Consider the following 22,157-nt stretch of genomic DNA (forward strand, 5'->3'; position numbering starts at 1 on the left):
CTGATCTAGAGACATCAATGTGTTTACATAGCACTTCCTTTCCAGCTCAATGCACTTCTCTAGTAGCTATGCTCATTCAGCCAAACGGGAGTTCTTAGGAGAGACGGTTATTCATGGTTCCAAAGTCAAAAAACTAGGATTAAAAAAAAAGGAGGAGGACTTAGTACCACCAGTTACCACTATGACCAAGTCCTTTAACTTCTGAGCATCAGTTTTTTGTTTTTTTTTTGGGCAAAATGGAAACAATCACTGCCTTCCCCAAATTTCATATATGCGAGAGCATGGCAAAGGATGTACCAACATCATGAATAATGCAGTTACACATGGTTACACGTAAGGCCGCCATGATTGAGACTATTCTATGGCCGCTAACAACAGCAGAGGAATAAATCAATTTTTAAGATAATGCTGATGAGGATGATTTAACATATCATTGAAGTGGGAAAAAGAACAACTTCCCCTCCTTAGGGGAAGAACTGGTTTGCCAATGCTTTGTGGCGGAAACTTGAAGTGTTGTCCTTGTGCTTTACTACAGGGAATTCCTCTCTTTCGTCTTATTTTTAGTTTCACTTTTTCCATTATGCCCTGTAGAAGGCAATTTGTACCTTTCAAAATTACAAATGCATATTCCCTTTAAAAAAAAAATTTAACTTTGGAATGATTTTAGATTTACAGAAAAGCTGCAAAGATAGTACAGAGAGTTCCTGTATACTCTTTACCCAACATCCCTTAATGTTAACATCTTATATAGTCATGGTACATTTGTCCAAAATGAGGTTTTAACATTGGCACAATTCTACTAACTACACTACAGACTTTATTTGAATTTCACCAGTGTTTCCACTAATGCTCTTTTTTAAAAAATAAAGTTTTTATTTTGGAATAAGTTTAGATGTATAGAAAAGTTGCAAAGATAGAGCAGAATTCCCAGACACCCCTCACCTAGTTTCCTCTGATAACATCATACATTACCATGAGACATTTGTCAAAACTAAGAAACTAACATTGATACATTATTATTAATAAACTTTGTCCTTTTTCTGATCCAGGAACCAATCCAGAATACTACACTGCATTTAGTCGTTATTACCTCCTTACCAGTTGCCATCAAGTTCATTCTGACTCATGGTGATCCCATGTGTGTCAAAGTAGAACTGTGTTCCATAGGGTTTTCAATGGCCGGTTTTTTGGAAGTAGATCACCAGGCCTTTCTTCCAAGGTGCCTCTGGGTGGACTTGAACCTTCAACCTTTTGGTTAGCAGTTGAGTGTGTTAATGGTTTGAACACCCAGAGACCCTAAATAAATGGAAAGACATCCTATATTCATGGATCAGAAAGTTTAATATTGTTAGGATGGCAATACTTCCCAAATTGGTCTACAAATTCAACTCAATACCTACCAAAATCCCAGCTGTCTTTTTTTGCAAAAATTGACAAGCTGGTCTTAAAATTCATAGGGAAATGCAAGGGACCCAGAAGAACCCAAAGAATCCTGAAAAAGGGGAACAAAGCTGGAGAACTCACACCTCTGATTTGAAACTTACTACAAAGCTACAGTAATCAAGAAAATACACTAATGGTGTAAGAATAGACATAAATCTACAGAATAAAATAGAAAGTCCACCTGATCCAAGAAGCTCACTCCTCACCAGCGTCCCTCTCCAACCCATTGTCCAGTCCAATCCATGTCTGAAGAGTTGGCTTCAGGAATGGTTCCTGTCCTGGGCCAACAGAAGGTCTGGGGGCCATGATCACCGGGGTCCTTCCAGTCTCAGTCAGACCATTAAGTCTGGTCTTTTTATGAGAATTTGGAGTCTGCATCCCACTGCTCTCTTGCTCCCTCAGGGGTTTTCAGGGCAGTCATCGGTTGTACCCGGGCACCATTCAGTTCTTCTGGTCTCAGGATGATGTAGTCTCTGGTTCATGTGGCCCTTTCTGTCTCTTGGGCTCGTAATTGCTTTGTGTCCTTGGTGTCCTTCATTCTCCTTTGATCCAGGTGGGTTGAGACCAATTGATGCATCTTAGATGGCTGCCTGCTAGCATTTAAGACCCTAGTCGCCACTCTTCAAAGTGGGATGCAGAATGTTTTGTTAATAGATTTTATTACGCCAATTGACTTAGATGTCCCCTGAAACCATGGTCCCCAGACCCTGCTACGTATCCTTCGAAGCATTCAGTTTATTCAGGAAACTTCTTTGCTTTCGGTTTAGTCCAATTGTGCTGACCTCCCCTGTATTGTGTGCTGTCTTTCCCTTCACCTAAAGTAGTTCTTATCTACTAATTAGTGAATGCCCCCTCCCACCCTCCCCGTCTCGTAACCACAAAAGAATGTTTTCTTCTCAGTTTAAACTATTTCTCAAGTTCTTATAATATTGGTCTTATACAATATTTGTCCTTTTGCAACTGACTAATTTCACTCAGCATAATGCCTTCCAGGTTCCTCCATGTTATGAAATGTTTCACAGATTCCTCACTGTTCTTTATCGATGTGTAGTACTCCATTGTGTGAATATACCATAATTTATTCATCCATTCATCCATTGATGGGCACCTTGGTTGCTTCCATCTTTTTGCTATTGTAAACAGTGCTGCAATAAACATGAGTGTGCATATATCTGCTCGTGTAAAGGCTCTTATTTCTCTAGGATATATTCGAAGGAGTGGGATTGCTAGATCTTATGGTAGTTCTATTTCTAACTTTTTAAGGAAGCGCGAAATCAATTTCCAAAGTGGTTGTACCATTTGACATTCCCACCAGCAGTGTAGACGTGTTCCAATCTCTCCACAGTCTCTTCAACATTTATTATTTTGTGTTTTTTGGATTAATGCCAGCCTTGTTGGAGTGAGATGAAATCTCATTGTAGTTTTGATTTGCATTTCTCTAATGGCTAATGATAGTGAACATTTCCTCATTTATCTGTTAGCTACCTGAATGTCTTCTTTAGTGAAGTGTCTATTGATATCTTCTGCCCATTTTTTAATTGGGTTATTTGTCTTTTTGCAGTTCAGTTTTTGCAGTATCATGTAGATTTTAGAGATCAGGCGCTGATCAGAAATGTCATAGCTGAAAACTTTTTCCTAGTCTGTAGGTAGTCTTTTTACTCTTTTGGTGAAGTCTTTGGATGGGCATAAGTGTTTGATTTTTAGGAGCTCCCAGTTATCTAGTTTATCTTCTACATTCTTTATAATGTTTTCTATACTGTTTATGCCATGTATTAGGGCTCCTAATGTTGTCCCTATTTTTTCTTCCATGATCTTTACCGTCTTAGATTTTATATTTAGGTCTTTGATCCATTTTGAGTTAGTTTTTGTGCATGGAGTGAGGTATGGGTCTTGTTTCATTTTTTTGCAGATGGATATCCAGTTATGCCAGCACCATTTGTTAAAAAGACCGTCTTTTCCCCAGTTAACTATTTTGGGGCCTTTGTCAAATATCGACTGCTCATATGTGGATGGATTTATGTCTGGATCATCAGTTCTGTTCCACTGGTCCATGTATCTGTTTTTGTACCAGTACCTGGCTGTTTTGACTGCTGTGGCGGTATAATAGGTTTTAAATCAGGTAAAGTAAGGCCTCCCACTTTGTTCTTCTTTTTCAGTAATGCCTTATTTATCTGGGGCCTCTTTCCCTTCCATATGAAATTGGTGATTTGTTTCTCCATCTCGTTAAAGAATGTCATTGGGATTTGGATTGTAATTGCATTAAATGTATAGATCACTTTCGGTAGAATAGATATTTTTATAATGTTAGGTCTTCCTATCCATGAGCAAGGTATGTTCTTCCACTTAGGTACGTCTCTTTTGGTTTCTTGCAGAAGTGTACTGTAGTTTTCTTTGTATAAGTCTTTTACATCACTGGTAAGATTTATTCCTGAGTATTTTATCTTCTTGGGGGCTACTGTAAATGGCATTGATTTGGTGATTTTCTTTTCGTTGGTGTAGAGGAATCCAACTGATTTTTATATGTTTATCTTGTATCCCGATACTGTGCTGAACTCTTCCATTAGTTTCAGTAGTTTTCTGGAGGATTCCTTAGGGTTTTCTGTGTATAAGATCATGTCATCTGCAAATAGAGATATTTTTACTTCTTCCTTGCCAATCTGGATGCCCTTTATTTTTTTATCTAGCCTAACTGCTCTGGCTAGGACTTCCAGCACAATGCTGAGTAAGAGTGGTGATAAAGGGCATCCTTGTCTGGTTCCTGGTCTCAATGGGAATGTTTTCAGGCTCTCTCCATTTAGGGTGATGTTGGCTGTTGGCTTTGTATAAATGCCCTTTATTATGATCAATTGATTTTTGACAAGGGTGCCAAGACCATTCAATGGTGAAAGATTAGTCTTTTCAACAAATGGGGCTGGGATAACTGGGTGGGTAGCCACATGAAAAAGAATGAAGTTGGACCCCTACCTCACACCATACACAAAAATTAATTCAAAATGATTCTTCAACCTAAATGTAAGAGCTAAAACTATGAAATGCTTAGAAAAAAATACAGCAGTAAATCTTCATGACCTTTAATTAGGCAATGGTTTTTTAGATATGACACCAAAAGAAGCACAAACAAAAAAAGAAAAAACAAAGATAAATTAGACTATCAAAATTAAAAACTTTCGTGCTTCAAAGGGCACCATCAAGAAAATGAAAAGATAACCCACAGAATGGAAGAAAATATTTGCAAATCATAGTACGATATGAAATTTGTATCTAGAATATATAAAGAACTCATAATTCAACAATAAAGAGACAAATAACTTCTGTTAAAAACTGGTGTGCCTCAGGAATGCAACATGTTAATAACAGGTGAAACAGTACGCATGGGAAAAGAAATATATGAGAACTTTGTAATTTCTGCACAATTCTTCTGTAAAACTAAAACTGCTCTAAGAAATAAAGTCTAAAAAAATTTTAAAACAAATATATATATATACATATATTTTTTTTTTTAATGGGCAAAGGAGTGGGATAGGCATTTCTCCACAAAGAAGATAAACAAATGGCCAATAAGCCCACGAAAAGATATTCAACATTAGTCACTAGGGAAACGCAAATCAAAACTACAAGGAGATGGCACTTCATATCCACCGAGATAACTAAAAATGTGCCAATAACAAGTGTTGGTGAGGATGTGGGGAAACTGGAATCCTCATACATTATTGGTGGGACTGTAAAATGGGACAGACAGTTCCTCAAAGTGTTAAACACAGAGTCATCATATGACTCCCAAGAAAATATATAACCAAGAGATTCAAAAACATATGTCCACACAAAAACTTGTACACAAATGTTCATAGCAGCATTATATATAATAATCGGAAAGTGGAAACCACCCAAATGTCCATCAACTGATGAATGGATACACAAAATGTGATATATATACGTACATATATATATAACAGAATATTATTTGGCCATAAAAAAGAAAGTACAAATACATGCTACAATATGGGGGAACCTTGCAATATTATGCTAAGTGACAGAAGCCAGGGAAAAAGACCACATATTGTATAATTCCGTTTGTATGAAACATTGAGAATAGGCAAATGTATAGAAACAGATTAATGGTTGTCAGGTGCCAGGGACAGGAAGAATGGGGAATGACTACAAGATTTCTTTTTGGAGTGATGAAAGCTTACACAACTCTATCAGCTGAAAAAAAAAAAAAAAACCCGTTGCCATTGGGTTGATTCCAACTTATAGAAATTGCATTAAAAAAAAAAAATCAAACCCATTGCTGTCGAGTCGATTTCGACTCACAGCGATCCTATAGGACAGAGTAGAACTATCCCATAGAGTTTCCAAGGAGCGGTTGGTGGATTCGAACTGCTGACCTTTCAGTTAGCAGCCGTAGTCTCAACCACTACACCACCAGGGTTTCCAGAGACCACATAGGACAGAGGAAAACTGCCGCAGGGTTTCCAAGGAGTGGCTGGTGGATTTGAACTGCTGACCTTTTGGTTTGCAGCAGAAAACACTTAACCACTGCGCCACAGGCTCTGTAAATACAATAGTCTCCCCCTTATCCTAGGTTTTGTTTTCTGTGGTTTCAGTTACCTGAGGTCAACTGTGGTCCAAAGATGTTAAATGAGTAGTGTGATAAAATCTCGCATCATCCTGCTCCATCCCGCCCTAAGACTGCATTCATGCAACTTTTATTACAGTATATTGTTATAACTGTTCTTTTTATTACTAGTTATTGTTGTTAATCTCTTACTGTGCCTAATTTATAAATTAAACTTTACCATAGTTAGGTACATATAGGACAAAACATAGTATATATAGGGCTCAGTACTATCCTGGGTTTCAGGCAGAGTCTTGGAACACATGCTCCTGGGAGAAAGGGGGACTATTGTACACTAAAACCCACTGAATTGTATACTTTAAAAGGCTGAATTTTATGGTATACAGAGTATATCTCAGTAAGCTGTTACTTAAAAAAAGAGCAAAAATATTTGAAATGCAAATGAATTTCCTAAAATAAGCCACTACCACCAGCTGCCACTGAGTTGATTCCGACTCACAGTGACCCCATGTGTATCACAGAACTGTGTGTGCTCTATCGGATTTTTCAATGGTTGATTTTTCCAGAAGTAGATCTTCAGGCCTTTCTTCTGAGGTATCTCTGGGTGGACTTGAACCTCTAACTTTTGGTTAGTAGCTGACTGCATTAACCATTTGCATCACCCAGGGGCTCCTTTCTAAAATAAAAGTTTTTAGAAATCAATGATGAACCCACCAGAAAAATGGGCAAAGACATGAAAAGACAGTTTATGAAAAAGAAAAAGGAAAAACTTTTTAAAGATATGAAAAGATATTCAACCTTACAATAAATGAGAAGCAAATTAAAACAAGATAATACTTCGGCAAAGTGACAAAAAGACTAACGCAATTACTGTGTTCAAGAGAATATGGAGAAACAGGCACTCTGCACTGCATTGTTGGTGAAAGTATAGACGCAGAATCCTCTTTAAAGGGATGCAAATATAATAAATGTAAAACTTACACTTTGATTTAGCAATTCCATTTCTAAGATTTTACCAGTTATAGTCTCACATGTACACAAAGAAAGATGTATAGGGATACTCACTGCAAGGCTGTCTACAACTGCACAAGAACAAAATCAGTTTAGAGCTCATTGGTAGAGAACTGGGTAAATTATGGCGTGACCACACAATAAACAACTATGGAGCACAACTCAAAACAGAAGAAACAGCTGCAAACATTCATTAATAATCAGAATATGGAATGTACAAAGTATGAATCTAGGAAAATTGGAAATCATCAAAAATGAAATGGAACGCATAAACATTGATATCCTAGGCGTTAGTGGGCTGAAAAGGACTAGTATTGGCTATTCTGAATCGGACAATCATATGGTCTCTGATGTCAGAAATGACAATTTGAAGAGGAATGGCATTGCATTTACAGTCAAAAGGAACACTTCAAAATCTATCCTGTCAGATAATACCCATACGCCTATAAGAAAGACAATGTTCTGCTGTTATTCATAAGATTTTCACTGGCTAAATCTTTTCAGAAGTAGACCGCCAGATCCTTCTTCCTAGGCTGTCTTAGTCTGGAAGCTAAGGTAAAACTTATCCGCCATGGGTGACCCTGCTGATATTTGAATACCAGTGGCACAGCTTCTAGCATCACAGCAACACACGAGGCCCCACAGGACAACAAACTGACACATGCATAGCAACAATTTTAAGGATGGCACAGGACTGGGGGGTGTTTCGCTCTGCTGTGTCTAGGGTCGCTATGAGTTGGAACAGACTCGACGGCACCTAACAAGAACAAGGAAGCCTAGTTAATACGTTATTATTCAAATTTATGCACCAACCGCTAATGCCAAAGATGAAGAAACTGAAGATTTTTTTACCAACTTCTGCAGCCTGAAATTGATCGAACCTGCAATCAGGATGCACTGATAATTACTGGTGACTGAAATGTAAAAGTTGGAAACAAGAAGGATCAGTAGTAGGAAAATATGGCTTTGGTGATATAAATAATTCCAGAGATCCATGATAAAATTTAGAAAGATCAGTGATTTTTTCATTGCAAATACCATTTTTCAACAACATAAATGGTGGCTGTACACATGGACCTTGCTGGATGGAATATACAGGAATCAAATTAACTACATCTGTGGAGACAGACGATGGAAAAGCTCAATATCATCAGTAGGAATAAGGCCAGGGGCCAACTGCGAGATAGACCATCAACTGCTCATATACAGGTTCAAGTTGAAACCGAAGAAAATTAGAACAAGTCCACGAGAGCCAAGGTATGACCTTGAGCATATCCCACCTGAATTTAGAGACCATCTCAACAACAGATTTGACACATGGAACACTAATGACCAAAGACCAGATGAGTTGTGGAATGACATCATACATGAAGAAAGCAAGAGGTCATTAAAAAAACATGAAAGAAAGAAAAGACCAAAAGGGATGTCAGAAGTGACTCTGAAACTTGCTCTTGAACATAAGGTGGCTAAAGCAAACAGAAGAAATGATGAAGTAAAAGAGCCAAACAGAAGATTTCAAAGGTTGGCTCAAGAAGCGAAAGTAAGTATTAGAATGACATGTGCAAAGATCTGGAGTTAGAAAACCAAAAGGGAGGAACATACTCCGCATTTCTCAAGCTGAAAGATCTGAGGAAAAAAATCAAGCCTGGACTTGCAATACGGAAAGATTCTATGGGGAAAATATTAAACAATGTACGAAGCATCAAAAGAAGACGGAAGGAATACACAGAGTCACTATGCCAAAAAGAACTGGTCAACTTTCAGTCATTTCAGGAGGTAGCATATGATCAGGAACCAGGTCTAAGCCGCACTGAAGGCACTGGTGAAAAACAAGGCTCCAGGAACTGATGGAATACAAACTGAGATGTTTGAACAAATGGATGCAGCACTGGAAGTGCTCACTCGTCTATGCCAAAAAATTTGGAAGACACCTACCTGGTCAACTGACTGGATTTATGCCTATGCCAAAAAAAAAGGTAATCTAACCAAATGTGGAAATTATTAAACAACATCATTAATATCACACACAACTAAAATTTTGCTGAAGAACATTCAAAAGCCGCTGCAGCAGTATATCAACAGGGAACTGCCAGAAATTCAGGCCAGACTCAGAAGGGGACGTGGAAACAGGGATATATATCATTGTTGATGTCAGATGGATCCTGGCTGAAAGTAAAGAATACCAGAAAGACGTCTACCTGTGTTTTACTGACTATGCAAAGGCATTTGACTGTGTGGATCATTACAAATTATGGATAACATTGTGAAGAACAGGAATTCCAGAATACTTAATTGTGCTTATGAGGAACCTGTACATAGATCAAGAGGCTGTCATTCGAACAGAACAAGGGGATACCACATGGTTTAAAGTCAGGAAAGGTGTGTCAGGGTTGTATTCTTTCACCATACTTATTCAATCTGTATGCTGAGAAAATAGTTTGAGAAACTGGACTACATGAAGAAGAATGTAGCATCAGAATTGGAGAAAGATTCATTAAAGACCTGCGTTATGTAGATGACACACCTTGCTTGCTGCAAGTGAAGAGGACTTGAAGCACTTACTGATGAAGATCAAAGACCACGGCCTTCAGTATGGATTACATTTCAACATTAAGAAAACAAAAATCCTCACAACTGGACTAATAAGCAACATCATGATAAATGGAGAAAAGATTGAAGTTGTCAAGGGTTTCATTTTACTTGGATCCCCAATCAACACCCATGGAAGCAGCAATCAAGAAATCAAAAGACACATTGCATTGGGCAAATCTGCTGCAAAAGACTTCTTTAAAGGGTTAAAAAGCAAAGATACCACTTTAAGGACTAGGGTGCACCTGACTCAAGCCATGGTGTTTTCAATCACCTCCTATGCATGTGAAAGGTGGACAATGAATAAGGAAGACTGAAGAAGAATTGATGGCTTTGGATTGTGGCGTTGGAGAACAATATTGAATATACCATGGACTGTGAGAAGAAGGAACAAATCTGTCTTGGAAGTACAGCCAGGATGCTCCTTAGAAGCAAGGATGGCAAGGCTGCATCTTACGTACTTTGGACATGTCGTCAGGAGGGATCAGTCCCTGGAGAGGGACATCATGCTTGGTAAAGTACATGGTCAGTAGAAAAGAAAAAGGCCCTCAACGAGACAGGCTGACACAGTGGCTGCAACAAAGGTCTCAAGCATAAGGATTGTAGGGATGGTGCAGGACCAGGCAGTGTTTTGTTCTGTTATACACAGGGTCACTATGAGTCGGAACTGACTCGAGAGCACCTAACAGCAACATAACCATTAAAAAGAATCAGACAATTACCAAACTTTCTGATCAGGGTCACAATAGATGGATAAATGGAGAAAAAAATGTGGAACAGAGCTTCAAATTCTAAAAGAATTCAGGCTTAGTGGACTGCTTGAGACTAAAGGAATACCCAAGGCTATTGTCCATAGATGCTCTTTAAACCCTAAACAGAAAATATCCCCTAAAATCACCTTTTAACTAAATAGCAGTCTAGCTCAAAAAGTAAATAATTTCACCCCTAATAACTGTGCTCTTTTAAATATTATCCATCTGAGACCAAATGGACGACAGTCACCCTAGAGTACTGATGAAAAGTTCGATGGGCAATGAGACTAAATTAACGAAAGTGGAAAACTAGATGAGACCCCAGCCTCCAGGCACCATTATCAACCCCCAACTTGTAAGCAGAGTAACAAGAGCCACCTCCCCTTCTAACTGGTTTCTCCAGATGTTTTTTAGGGCTAACTTCCTGCCCAAGATGAGAAAAACATGAGGCTAGGGTCTGCAGACCACAGAACCATTAAGCCCGAATCTGGCCTGCCTGACATGCACAGAATCATCAAACCCCATCCTCTGGGTGACCCCGGAACCTTTCTCCCACCGGAGGGAACCAAACTTTAGCAGCCCAAGATTGGGGGAAGACTTTGAGAAGTGAGGGGTCTGAGCCTACGATCCTGTTTGAGAGACTCCCCTCGCCCCTTTGGACTGAGCAAGTGCAGACTACAGAACCACCTGAGGAGTATCTTTTTCTGGCCAGACCAATCAACTACCTTGCTCCTTTCCCCAGAGCCCTCCTCCCCTAATACTGTTTCGGCCATTGTTCACGGAGCCATCTTGTCGACTCAAGTCCTGGCGTACTCCTTTGCTCGGCCAACCAAATAAAGCTTCTTCTTTCGCTTTCACCCGTCTCATGTCTCTATGGCCCCACGGAGCAGACCTGGAACAGTCTGGTTACATTCTTGGCGACCCAGCCAGGAGGGCGTTGCTACGCGTCCGGAGGGGCCCGCCCAGGACCAGAGAAGAACACCCAGTGTGCACCAGAGGCTTCTCCAGAAGGACTTCCCCAGGCCCCGGAGGTGCCCCTGTCTCAGACCAAATGGAGCCCCTCAGAAAGCGGGAGAAGAACCTTGAGAATTTGGGTAAGTGATCTGTTTGGGACTTGGTTTGTAATTCAACCTATAGCTGTGCTATTTGGACCTGCGTTGTGGGCTCCTTTGGGGTCCAGTATTAGAGCAGAAAAAGGGAGGCAATAAGCGCTAGGTTGTTTAACCAGTCAGTCGCTAGGTATTTTGGTTTGACTAGTCATTTTGTTTTAGGTAGAAGAAAATGGGAAATACTGGGAGTATCCCTGAACATTCCCCCTTAGTGTGTATTTTAAAACAATGGGATAAGTTTGGTTGTGACCCCATGATGAAGAAACTCAACAATCTTGTAAAATCCTTGTTCAAAAGGAAACTAAGAAAAAGCCTTCAGCCCCAGTATTAACAGGAGAGGATCTGTATGATCCATCGAGACTTCCACAGCCACCGCCACCACACCCACCCCAGCCTTCCCCTGGCCCAGACCCGGAACTAGGTAATGCGGTGGCTGTTGGAGCTCCCGGGGAAGGGGAGTATCTTCTCTCCCCACTCCACACGAGACAAGGGATGCTCTATCAAGTTCCCAATTCAACCTGAGAAGAGCCCTTGCCTGATCAGAGCCATGTTTAGGGGACCTCAGGACAATATTCTCTTCTAAGCAGACTCCAGGGGGAAACGGCATGAATATGTGTGCCTTTCACTACCTCTGACTTATGTAACTGGAAAAATTACACTCAGGGATATAGAAAGATCCACTTAAAATGTATGAACTGGTTACCACGATTTTCTTTTGACCCTGCTTGGGCAGACTGTCAGTCTCTTTTAAATACTGACTCCTGAGGAAGACAAATGGTTGTTGAAAAAGCCAGGGAAGACGCCCGGCACCAACATGACGCCCAGCCAGATAACCTGATGCTGGATAAGGCCGTCCCTCTCCAGGACCCTCATTGGAAGTCAAACAATGCTGACGAGTATGGTAGGCTCACTCAGTATCGGGACTGTTTGCTCGTGGGGCTTACGAATGGGGTCCCAAAGCAGAAGAGTTTAAATAGAGTTTATGAAGTCAAACAGAAATCAGATGAGGACCTCTTTGCCTTCTACGAATCTCCTTCACCTTCAGATGGTATACTGACTTAGACCCTGAACAGCTTGAAAATACCAGGATGGTTAATGCTGTCTTTGTTGGACAAAGTGCCCCAGATGTTAGGAAGAAACGTCAGAAAACAGAAGGAAGCATTACTATGAATACCAGGCACCTAATCGAATTGGCCCTTCGAGCTTGTAACAATAGAGAAAAGGAGAAAGAGAAGGCACAAGATGCCAAAGAAGATCGAAGGGCCAAAAGACAGGCAGCCTTGGGGGTGGCAGCCCTACAGGGAACCCCCAAAAAGACAAAGAAAAGGAGGGCCTCCACCCTTGAGGAGCAGGAGAGCAGTGGGATGCAGACCCCAAGTTCTCATAAAAAGCCCAGACTTAATGGTCTGACTGAGACTAGAATGACCCGGGAGGTCATGGTCCCCAGACGTTCTGTTAGCCCAAGACAGGAACCACTCCTAAAGCTAACTCTTCAGACAGGGATTGGACTGGACTATGGGGCAGACAATGATACTGGTGAAGAAAGAGCTTTTTGGATCAAGTAGACACATGAGAATATGTTGGCATTTCCTGTCTGAAGGGGAGATTAGAGGGTAGAGAGGATCAGAAGCTGGCCGAATGGACACCAAGAGAGTGGAGGGAAGGAGTGTGCTGTCTCATTAAGGGGAGCGCAACTAGGAGTATATAGCAAGGTGTTTATAAATTTTTGTATGAAGAGTCCAACTTGATTTGTAAACTTTGACTCAAAGCACAATAAAAATTAAAAAGAAAAGAAAAGGAGGGCCTCCAGTAGGGGGAGCTCGTAACAAAGTTCCCTCGGGCAAAGACCAGTGGGCTTACTGCAAGGAAGAAGGCCACTGGAAGAAAGAGTGCCCAAAGCTTTTGAGGTCAAACACAGGGACCACTCAGCTGCCAGCCCTAAGTTTAGAGGCAGACTGTGATTAGAGGGGACCACAGGCAGGCCCTCCACCTGAACCTCTGGTTATAACGAATGTGGAGGGAAAACTAAGTTTTTGGTGGATACTAGTGCCACCCAACTCGGTTTTAACCCACCTAGTGGGTCTGGCCCCTAAGAAAAAGATTGTGGTGAGAGTCTTAGGGAAATAAGATACCTGACCTTTTCTCCAGCCTTTAACCTGCTCTCTGCTGGGAAAGGCAAAGACCCTGACCCACTCCTTCTTATACATGCCTGAATGCCCTGCCCTGCTGTTGGGGAGGGACCTATTTAGTCAACTACAGGCTGAAATCTATTTTGAGCACGTTGATGTTCCCACTGAACATGGTTGGAAGGCCCACCTCCTGTTCTGGCGAGAGACAGAGCCTCCCTGTCAGGGGGAGGTGCTCTTCCCAAACCAATGCCTAGAAAGGAAAATAATCCTATTGTTTGGGCCACTCAGTAGCCAGGACACACCCACAGTGCAGTACTGGTCAAGGTCCAGCTGCCATCCAACATCACACCACCACGGGTCAGGCAGTACCCACTAAACCGAGAAGCCCAGGTGGCCATTCATCAGCTCATCGGTAAGTGCCTGGATTTTGGACTTTTGAGAACCTGCCATTTAGCTTTTAACACCCTATTTTGCCAGTCAAGAAGAAGGATGGAACATATGGTTTTGCCCAGGACCTGCGAGCCACTGACCAGGGAATGGTCACCGTACATCTGGTGGTAGATAACCACTATACTTTGCTTTCAGCCCTGTCACCCACTTGGACTTGGTTCTTGGTTTTAGATCTAAAGGATGCATTTTTCTGCATTTCCCTGGACTCAAAAAGCCAGGAGATATTTGCATCTGAGTGGGAGAATCCAAATTCCAGACAAAACAGCAATACTGCCGGACTGTTCATAAGAAGCGTTTAAAAACTCCCCGACTTTGGGGGCACCTTGGCCAGAGAACTTCAGAGGCTAGTACTGACTAACAGGGTCCTAAGGCACGTGGATGACCTTCTTATTGCAAGTAATAACGAATTTCACTGCAGTATTAACACACTGACCGTTTTAAACTTTTTGGCAGGTGGCTGGACACTGAGTATCCAAGGAAATGGCTCATATTATACAACAAAACATTACTTATTTCCGATTCATCATCAGTGGAGGGCAGCAAGTGCTGCAGCCCTAGAAAAAACAGGCTATCTACCGACTTACCCTACTCGGGAACCGCCAACAACTCCGCAGGTTCCTGGAAATGGTGGGGTTTTGCAAGATTTGGATCCCTAATTTTGGACTATTGACCAAATCCCTCTATGCTCTTCTGAAAGAAAAAACAGATCCGTTTGTATAGACTGGCCGAGAACAGGCAGCATGTGAACAAGTTAAAAAGGCCTTAATGGAGGCCCCAGCCTAGGTCTGCCTGACTTGCATAAGCCCTTTGATTTATTCATTCATGAACGCCAAGGTATAGTGGCAGGGGTACTCATCCAGCATTTAATGTCATGGAGGCATCCAGTGGCTTATTTTTCCAAAACCTTGGACTCAATGACCAGATGGCCAGCTTGCTTAAAGGCGGTTGCGACAATGGTCCACATATTAAAGACAGCAAAAAGCTTACTCTGGGACCACTGGTGTGAGTACACATGGCACACTGGGTTTTAGCCGTGCTAGAACAAAGGGGCAGTCACTGGCTATCCCAGAGTTGAATGACCCAATACCAAGCTGCCCTCGTGGACAATCCTAACATCCAGATACAACCCACCACAACTTTGAACCCAGCTATCCTCCTCCCTACTCCGCCCCTTAATGACCCCATACCTCATGACTGTGTTCAAACTGTTGATCTTGTATATGTTAGCTACCCCGATTTATAGGACCAGCCTTTGACTACTGCTGATCTCAAGCTCTTCAACAATGGGAGCCACTTCATGGAAAGAACACAACACAAGGTGGGCTATGCAATCGTTGGCCCTACTGCGATTCTAGGGGCAAACGCTCTCCCCAGTGGTAGCTCAGAAGGCTAAGCTGTTCGCCATGATACAGGCTCTGAGACCGACAAAGGCAAAAAGGTCGAACATATACACCAGCTCACGTTTCAGCTTGCCCCAGTCACTGAAATCGACAAAGGGCCCCATTTCACTGCCCAGGTGACTCAGTTAGTCGCTACACACCTTGGGATGGAGCAGCAGTTCCATAGTGCCTGGAGGCCTCAATCCAGTAGAAAAGTTGAAAGGATCAACTGGACCATTAAAACACATCTAGCTAAATCGTGTCAAATGACCAAGTTGACCTAAAGTCCTCTCTATGGTTCTGTTCAGGGTAAGAGTTGCTCCTAGAACTAAGTTAAAGGTGAGTCCATTTGGGCTTATTTATGGGCGTCCCTTGCTCCATAACTATAATGCCTCTGATTTAGACTACAACACTGTGACTAGAGACTTAGAGGGCGACAGTATTCATAAACAAGGTAAACTGTTTGTAAAACAGTACCTGTGTCTCGCAGGGAAAACTTTTGTGTCTCTCCACAGGTATGCCAGTCTCACCTGGCAGACTATTCCACTACCAAGCCTGGAAGCTGGATATTTGTCAAAGCCTGGGGCGCTAAGGCCTTGGCTGAGAACTGGAATAGTCCCTATGAAATGCTGATGTCCATACCCACAGCTGTGAAGGTCAGCGGGGAGAGCACCAAGATTCACCACACCAGAATCAAACTGGCTCCTACACCTGACCTTGAACAACAGACCTCACAGAACAACAGCAACGGGGAGGCTGAACCAGTAACGGCCTTGCGGTGGCTATTCAAGAAAAAGAAAGACACTCCAGATAAGTGACAGGTACTGATGGATGATCTGTGGTGCATAAGTGTTATCTTGCTTGCTCTGTTCTAATCTTTTACCTTTTGTCCTTACTGTGCCTACTGCTGTGGGGATTTAATCACTTTTCCTGCTCTTGATAGACTCTTGAAACCTTAAGCTACTTCCCAACGGACTAAACTTATGCTGCTGGAGCTCCTTGCTCTAAGTAAGAAAATGTGGGTCTTAACTTGTTAGTTTGTCCCTTATTTTAAGCTAGTTCAGGCTCCAGCCCAGGGAAGACAACTAACAAACTGCTGGGTGTGTCATCACCACCCACGAACTAAAGATTCAAGTCTTTCAGTTGCTATCACCATAAATAACTTCAGTTCTGTGCCTAATGCCACGTTCAGCAATACTTGGCTCACTCCCATGTTCCCTGTAAAATTAAAGGCAGTCCCGCAGTACTTCCTATTAGGAGAGTGTAAGGGAGTGCTGTTTATCGATGTGTTGTATTGGGCCAAAAAACCAGCAACAATGTAATACATTTCAAACAACTGGAACTGTACATTTTCGGCTAGCACCACTGGCCCCCAGCCAAAGGTACAATTGTACTCCCTCCTCCCCAAACTCCCAGTGCAAATGTGATTGTTCTGGAGACAAGTCCCTCCCGCCAGAAGAGGTGTTTTTGAACAAGTAGTAGAATGAACTTCTAAAGCATTCAGTATCACTATTCCTTGGATTGGGTTAGTCCAACATGAGTTCATCTTAAGAAACCTAACAAAAGTCATAGAAGCTGAACAAGGCGGCATTTGCCCCCTCCAAAATACTTTTTGCTGCATGTATGTTAACACTTCAGGCCTAGCTGAAACCAAGGTCCAAGAAATTTTCAAACAAGCAACTTGGCTACATAAGCTCAAGCAAAACCTCTTGTCTCCTCATTTCAACCCTGAAACAGCAAGTAGTTGGGCACCCACTTTGCTCAAATGGGTTTGGCCAATAACCCCTGTATTAATTATTTTTGCCATTTGCCTTTTTGGACCCTGCCTCTTACAAGTACTTATGCAATTTACAGAAAAAAGTTAAGGACCTCAGGCCTGTATATTCTTCAAGGTTACAGACCCATCCCCCCCGAACCTGTACGAGCCAGACTTCAGTTCTATGCCAGCACCCCTGTCCAGTTGAAGCAGTTACAGAAGTATGGCCTTCGTCCCTACTCCTCATTGAGAGTCAGGATTTGGATTGAACACCCAAATCCTGAAAAGAGAAGGAGGGAATGAGACCCCAGCCTCCGGGCACCATTACGAACCCTCAACTTGTCAGTAGAGTATCATGAACCACCTCCCCTTCTAACTGGTTTCTAGCTTCCTGCCCAAGATAAGAAAGACAAGAGGATGGGGTCTGCAGACCACAGAACCATTAAGACCAAATCTGGCCTGCCTGACACGTGCAGAACCATCAACCCCGTCCTCTGGGTGACCCCAGAACATTTCTCCTGCCGGACAGAACCAAACTTTAGTCACCTAAGATTGGGGGAAGACTTTCAGAAGTGAAGGGTCTGAGCCTAAGATCTGGTTTGAGAGACCTCCCCACCTGCTTTGGAATAAGTAAGCACAGACTACAGAACGGTCCCAGAACGTCTTTTTTGGACCAGACCAATCAATGACCTTGCTCCTTTCCCCAGGATCCTTCCCCTAATATTGTTTTGGCCATTGTTCAGGGAGCCATCTTGGCAATGAAAGTCCCAGTGTACTCCTTTGCTTGGCCAAACAAATAAAGCTTCTTCTTTTGCTTTCACCCATTTCGTGTCTCTGTGGCCACACCGAGCAGACCTGGAACAGTCTGGTTACATAGACAGTTGTTGGCACAAACTGGAGAATATAACCAATGTCACTGTCTTAGTTATCTAGGGCTGCTTTAACAGAAATACCACAAGTGGATGGCTTTAACAAAGAGAAATTTATTCTCTCACAGTCTAGGAGGCTAGAAGTACAAATTCAGGGTGCCAGCTCGAGGGGTGTCAGCTCCAGGCTTTCTCTCTCTGTTGGTTCTGGGGGAAGGTCCTTGTCATCAATCTTCCCCTGGTCTGGGAGCTTCTCTGCTCAGAAACCCCAGGTCCAAAGGACACGCTCTGCTCCCAGTGCTGCCTTCTTGGTGGTATGAGGTCCCCATGTCTCTCTGCTCACTTCTCTCTTTTATATCTCAAAAGAGATTGGCTTTAAAACACAACCTACTCTTGTAGATTGAGTCCTGCCTCATTAACGTAACTGCAGCTAATCCCACCTCATTTAACATCACAGAGTTAGGATTTACAACATGTGGGAAAACCACATTAGATGACAAAATGGTGGTCAATCACACAATACTGGGAATTGTGGCCTAGCCCAGTTTACACACATTTTCGGGGGAAGCAACTCAATCAGTAACAGTCACTGAACATTATGTGTAGAAACTGTTGAATGAGAACCTATGTTGCTGTATATACTTTCACCAAAAATAAACCAAAAAAAACCAAACCCAGTGCTGTCGAGTCTATTCTGACTCATAGCGACCCTATAGGACAGAGTAGAACTGCCCCATAGATTTCCAAGGAGCGCCTGGCAGATTTGAACTGCCGACCCGTTGGTTAGCAGCTGTAGCACTCAACTACTAAGTCACCAAAAATACAGTATTTTTTAAAATTACTGAATAAAATTCTCATTTAAAGAAAAAAAGAATCAGACATGTATGTATTAAGGAGTGAAGATCAAAATATATCGTGGAGTGAAAAAAGGCATGTTAATATTCTACTCTTCATTTTAAAAAAGGAAAAAGGCAGGAGGGAGATACACTCATAGAATCTATTGCCTCAGAAGTGACTCGGAACTTGGAAAACAGGTGGAGGGAAGAATTACATTTCACTATTTTGTAGTATTTTAATTTTGAACATGTACTGGTATCACTTATTACAGTTTCTATACTGAAGGCATATACAAAAAAGTAATACGACTTGTAAGGAACCTGTATTTTAAACCCGCCTATGAAAAAAAAGGTCCCAAACCCCGGTGGCTAGTGGTTGCTACAGCTGCTAACCTTAAGGTCGGCAGCTTACATTCACCAGGAGCTCCTTAGAAACTATGGGGCAGTTCTACTCTGCCCTGTAGGGCCGCTCCGAGTACGAATGGACTCAACGGCAACGGGTTTTATGAAAACGTCATCTGTAGAACTGTTTCTTCTTGGCATGTTTACATACAGCCTCCTCAGCATGAGGGTTTAAAGGGACTGGCGCTGGAGGAGTTAATCCACGAAAGCTCCTTGGGAATGGCGGGTTTTCATCTAGGTACTATTTGGCTGTACAGCTATATAGTTTGGTAGACGCTGCTTAATGCTTGTGACGCACAGTAAGTGAAGAAAACAAATAATCGCGGTAAGAAAATTTGCTGTTTACTGAGCACATTCCGTGCTAAGTCCCTTTCCACGTATTTACTCATTTGTTTCTCGCCACGATCCTGTGAAGTAGGAACTATTTTACCCATTTTATAGATGAGAAAACTGGCTGAAAGCAGTGACTTGACCAAAGTCACACGGCCAGCAGGTATCTAACACGAGCCAACATGTTCTAACCACAAGTGAGAGGCAGTGAAGGACTAGAAGCCATGACTCCTGACTTCTGGTACAAAGTGTTTCCGTTAGCCCCGCGCCCCTTGACGAAACGGAGAAAGGCCACTGGAGCCCGACAGGTACAGCGTCCCGTCCCCCGGCCACAGAACCCCACCCCGTTTGCGAGACCTGGCCCGCCCCCGGGCACACCACGCTCAGGACTTGCTTCCCGGCATTCTCCGCGCGCGGCCGCTCACTTCCGGTCCTAGGTAGGCCCAAGCAAAAGCGTCACCCTGCCAACACCCTGCTCCTGGGGCTCGGTCTCCGTCGGGAGCCCCTACTCTACATCCCTGTTCCACCTCCGCCCCCTGTCCTCTCGCAACATGTCCCTCTTACCTGCCCTGTGCCCCCCCTCGGGTCCCAGTGCCCCACGCTGGTGACCGCCCTCACCTCCTGTCTCTTCGCCTGCCGCGGCCTTTTACAAACGCGGCCAAACTGTCCTCTGTAACGACAGTCGTTATTGGTCAGAGCAGCCCACGCGCTGCTAGTGTCCGCCCCTTTATCCCGCGTTGTCTGATGGGAGTTGTAGTTTCCTTCTCTCAAAGACCGCCGAGAATTGCTGGGGAAAGCGCGTGGTAGAACCTGCGCTTACCTGGCCGCTATACGGCTCGTGTCCTTCTCTGAGGTTGAAGTGCTTCTGGCCGACCCTGCTGGTACAGAAGGGACGGATACAGCTCCAGCTCATGACTACTTCAGAGTCTTATTTCTGAGTAGAGTTTCGTGGGTAATTGCTGCAAAAATCGCCTGAGATTTTCTACATTTATTAGCAGTTGTCCGCTGTGATTTAGCGGTTTGTCAAGAGAGCTCTTGTCCACCAAAGTATTCCCTATTTCTGTCATTTATGTGTTTATGCCAAGTTATCTTTTTTTCCCATAACTACAATTTGACGTATTACTTGACATATTTCACTTATAATGAGCTGAAATCAGCTTCGGTGGCCTAGTTCGGGTCCTTGGAATCACAGAATAAATCTAAATGCTCTTTGTTCCTTACTGAAAGTAGCTCCTGGGTGCCAGGTGTTTAGGGTGAAGCCTGCGTGTCTGCTGAAAACCGCTGGTATGAAATTTCCTGCACCTTTGGCCCTGGTCCTGCTCCTTACTAGTAGTAGTGCTGGGGACAGGTTGCTTTACCATAAAGAAAACTTAGTTTTCTCAATTATTAATAAGAGAAATGGTCCTTTGCGGGACTAAGATTTGAAATGTTTCTCCATTTCTCCAGCAGGGGAGAGGGGCTGAGAAGGTCACAATTTTTTAGAAGATTTTTTCAATTTTGTCTTTTTGTTTCAATTATAAATAAATAAGATCGTCAGCATATCCTGGGTCATCTGTATGATCCCCTGTTAACAGTACTGTGGGATTTCAATGCCTGGTTTGTGTTCATGATCATATGGGTGCCAAGTGATAATCTAAAGCAGCGGTTCTCAACCGGAGGTGATTTTGCCAGAAGTACCCCAGGTCATATTTTATTGGCCAAAGCAGTTCATAATAGCCGTGCCTAAGTTTATCAGGCTGGAGAAATAAAATCTTTCTACAATGGATAGTCTATCTCAATGGATAATCTGTCCCAATTTGTATGAGATGCTCAGATTTCTCTAAGTCAGACTCCCAAAAGGTGCCATCATGTTATTCATTAGTGAAATTGGCTTGTTATTTTTCCTTTCTCCTACTTCTCCTGACTGGTTTTGGTTTTAAGGCTTTCAGTCTTCATAAAATGAGTGTAAGGGTATTCCCTCCTATCTCAAGAAGAGTTCATAATATTTACATTTTTTTGGTAGAATATTTGATAGTGCTCACCTAAAAGACTTTGTGTCGACCTTTTTTTGGGGGGGGGGCAGAGGGATAGTGGTGATGTTTTTGCTGTGTAGATTTTTAACTATTGCTTTGAATTCTTTAATGGTTATTAAACTAGTCAGATCTTCTGCCTCCTCTTGAGGCAGTTTTTTAGTTATTTACCACCTTAGTAAATTGTCTGTTTAAGTTTTCAAGTTATTGGCATAAAGTTGTCCTTGATATTTTTATTACCTTTTTAAATCTTGGCTGTAGTTACAGTAAAACCCCTCTTTTTATTTCCTTTCTCTGTTTTCCTCGATCCTTTTCACCATGATGTTATGAATCTTATTAATCTCTTCAAAAGAACAAACTTTTTAGCTTGTTTGAGCTAGTCAATTGTATTGTTTTCAATTGCATTTTTATTCTTTTATTATGTCCTTCCGTCTACATTCTTCTTGTAATAGACTATTTTTTAGAGCCGTTTTAGTTTTACAGAAAAATTAGAAAGTACAGAGAATTCCCATATACTCCT

The 22,157-nt window shown here is 42.3% G+C and overlaps 1 protein-coding gene across 10 annotated transcripts in view; it reads right to left on the reverse strand.

Annotated features, from left to right (window-relative positions):
• Positions 1–20,318, reverse strand: part of C15H2orf42 (chromosome 15 C2orf42 homolog) — a 62,587-nt gene extending 42,269 nt beyond the window's left edge. For 2 of the 10 annotated variants that reach the window (XM_064268696.1, XM_064268691.1), the window contains exons 1-2: positions 14,644–19,958; positions 1,099–1,296 (exon numbers count right to left, since the gene is read on the reverse strand). The gene's annotated coding sequence lies outside the window, so the exon portion shown is untranslated. Of the gene's footprint in view, positions 1–1,090; positions 1,297–14,643; positions 19,959–20,192 lie in introns of those variants that run through there. The other 8 variants (XM_064268693.1, XM_064268692.1, XR_010317945.1 and 5 more) reach the window with 6 other exon arrangements.
• Positions 20,319–22,157: the final 1,839 nt, after the last annotated feature.

This window comes from Loxodonta africana, chromosome 15, assembly GCF_030014295.1.
Source record: "Loxodonta africana isolate mLoxAfr1 chromosome 15, mLoxAfr1.hap2, whole genome shotgun sequence".
NCBI lineage: Eukaryota > Metazoa > Chordata > Mammalia > Proboscidea > Elephantidae > Loxodonta > Loxodonta africana.